This window comes from Lepus europaeus, chromosome 4 (genome assembly GCF_033115175.1).
Source record: "Lepus europaeus isolate LE1 chromosome 4, mLepTim1.pri, whole genome shotgun sequence".
Lineage (NCBI taxonomy): Eukaryota > Metazoa > Chordata > Mammalia > Lagomorpha > Leporidae > Lepus > Lepus europaeus.
The window spans coordinates 80,288,787-80,292,260 of NC_084830.1; positions in this window are offsets into that span (position 1 = coordinate 80,288,787).

The following is a 3,474-nucleotide window of genomic DNA, read 5'->3' on the forward strand; positions in this document are numbered from 1 at the left end:
GTTTTACCAATTGTCATTTTTTTGTTGTTGTTTTCTTGGATCCTATTTATAAAATAGTCCTGTTCTGTTGCTTCATTTTCTGCTGCTTTCAGAATTCCCATGTTACATATGTTGGTCTTCTTCACCTTAGCAGTTTCCTTGCGATCTGCTTCTACTTCTTTATGTCATTTAAACTGCCTTAGTTTACTCCTGTCTGTTTACTGATCTTTATTATTCAACTTTGAAGTTTTTCTGTCTTGGACAGACTGTGATAATCTAGTCTTCATTTCTAGACATATAGTCATTTCCTTCTATTTTCACTGGTTTGTGAAATCCTTCCTTTTTTGTCCATTTCTATTCTTAAGTGTTAAACTGTAATTTCTGATTCTAAATTTCACACATACATACAAAATCTAATAGTTGTTTGAAGATATTAAATCTGTTTGGAGCTTGATCTTAGGGTTTTTTTTTTCCTTTTGTTTTTCATTGGTGTATGTGTGAGGAAGACTTTTCATTAGGAAATGTTCTAATTCAACTTTTCTATTTCTTCCAAAAGTAGATTTGCACTGTATTGCTTTTTAAAAGTATTCTATTTTTTTTTCCAGTAGTACTGTTGTGGACTCATTCCTAGTTGAAAGGTATTTTCTTCTGTCTGTATAATGAAGTGCAATTCTTTAAATAGATAACATGTGGTAGTGGTGGCAGTGCAGTATAAGCATGACTTCTCTTTCGTTTCTACAGAATCTTTAATTTTCCCCCTCACTACTTTCTTACCCTTTACTGCCGTGTCTTTAAGGGGTATTATCTGCTGCTAATATAACTGATCCCTCCTAATGCCTATTTGAAGCTGCAATCTTTGGTCTCATTTTCTTGTCTGTTGCCTGTAGTCAGTGCTGTAACCTATGAAGACCCAGTCTTGTTTAGTGTTTTGGTACTTACTGTTTGAGATTTTCTTTCAGGATTCTATAATCTTCATTTTCTTTTTCAACCATTTTATGAAGCATTGCCTCTCCCACTCTGCACCCTAAGTCTTATAGCAGTGAAGGAAGCTCAGTTGGAATTTGGTACTTACCAGTTTTCTGTTAATTTAAAGTTTGTGGTATTCTTTTTCACCAGTTTTGGAGAAGGCCTGGATCCTGAGTAGTTTTATTTGTGCTTCTTGTATATCTCATGTTTTCTTGGAGAATATGTATGAAAGATTCTGGTTCAGGTAGTTGAAATTATCCTCTAGACCATGTATAACTTATCTCTGTTATCTCTTATTAATAGACTTATCTGTTAATAAGTAGCTCCAATTCAATTATTTCCTGATTAAAATCTATTAATTGTACAATTTATTTACTCATTCTGCTACCCATGGTCATTTGGTTTGCATTTAATATTTACTATTTAAAACATGCTGCAAGGAAAATTTTTGAATATATTTCTTTATTCAAATGCGCATTTGTATCTCTAGGGTATATACTTACATCTGAGAAGTATGGAACTACAGAATACACGAATCTTCACCTTTACCAGACATTGCCTAACTGCTCTCAAAAGTAGTTATAGTAACTAGCAGTGCTGAGAATTCTTATTTTACTACATTATGCACTTGTTAATGTCAGTGGCTTACTTTTTTGTCAACCAAATAAATTTGAATTTTGTCTTGTCCTAATTTGTATTTCTCTGATTAACATTGAAAGTTTGGTTTACTTTTCATATTCTTTTACTATTTATCTCTAGTTTTATTGTTTTGTATGTTCTAATAATATTTTTTTAAAAACATTATTTATTTATTTGAAAGGCAGAGTTGAGGCTGGGGTTAGGAGCCTGGAACTCCACCCAGGTATTCCCTGTAGGTGTCGGGGCCCAAACACTTGGGCCATCTTCTGCTGTTTTCACAGGAGCATTAGCAGAGAGCTGGATCGGAAGTGGATCAGCAGGGACTCAAATGGGTCCATATGGCATGGCAGGCGGCAGCTGAACCTGCTGTGCCACAGCAGTGGTCTCTAGAACTACTTTTAAAATTCTGTATTTTATAGATGTTTTCCAAATCTATGTTCTCTTTAATTTTTCAAACTGTATATAAAGTTTTAAAATGCTAGCATTACCAAATTCATTTTTTCCCATTAATATTTTCATTAATTCTACTGACCACAAAAGTTGTGAACACACATACTCCTATACCTTCTTATGAGAGTATATAATATTCTGCCTTTCACATTGACCTTTTTACTACATCTGGAGTTCATTTTTGTGTGTAATGCCAGGTAAAAATTTAATTTTTCCTTTGTGGATAGTCAATTGCTCCTACACCTCAAATTCATATTACAAAGGATCCTTTGTCTACTCAATTATGCGCAAAACCACTTTTGCAGCATCTCTAATCACATCCTTTGGGGCTTATCTCTCACCACACCCTTTTACAGTAATATTATTTTCTTGTTAAACCAGACTTACTGCACTTACTCTCCTTGAAAAGCACCCAAACTTTCCTCTGATTCATTTTCTTTTTCATATTTCCAAACTTCCTATTATTTATCCCTTGTCAAATTGTAAACCTCTTGTGAAAAGAACATTGTCCAATTCATCTTGTCGTCAGCAATACTACTCAACTAGGTTTTCCAATACTCAACCTTATTCTTAATTTAACTTGGCCTTTATACAAAGGAATACACCTGTTACAAGCTGTACGAGTATTTCCATTTATTTAGGAACCCTCAAAACGCTTTGGACCTACACTCATCACTTGTGTCTGGTTATTGGAGAATTTATGGTTGTCAGTAGTTAGCACAACATCGTTTATCAGGAGACATCGTTGGCGGGTGTGGCCTGCACCTGCTCTTTGCCAGAAGGCGCGGCGAGTAGGCCCCTCCTTGACCCAGTTCTGCGGTGAGGCGCTGCGCCTGCGAGTAGGTTCAAGTCCGGTGTCTGCTCCTCTACCTCAGGACCCCCGGGACACCTGGACCACCCCCCACAAAGTGTGAAAATCACCTCCCAAGTCTCCGGCTGTCCTTACATGGAACGCTGGAGTGTCAAACGCTGCTGCCTGCATCCCTACAGGGGGGCCCTGACCTTTTAAACCGGAGCTACGGATGGCGCAAAGTTCTCCGTGGACTTCTAGAACTTCTCCTCAGCCTCGCCGGCTGCTTGGTTACCACACTCCGCCAGGCGGAACCCAGCGCTTTCCCCTCGAAGACCCGGGCTGGCCGCCCAGGCTTCGCCGCGGTGACCTAAGGTCCCATCGACAAAACAGCTGAAAGGGACGATTCCGGTCCCGAGGACGCGGAAACCACCCGGGGCCCGCCCCAGGCGAACCCGGGGGTCTCCACAGCCGGGGCCGCGGTCGGGGAGCGCGGGCCGAGCGATGGGGCGGGCGCGCCGTCCGCGCTCCCTGAGCCGCTCGCCCCCGCCCCGCGGCCGCCGAGCACGCGCGCCAGGACTGCATTTCCCATAGGCCCGCGCGGCGCTGCGCCTCCCGCGCCCCTGGCGTGTGATCCGGCGGGAGGCTGC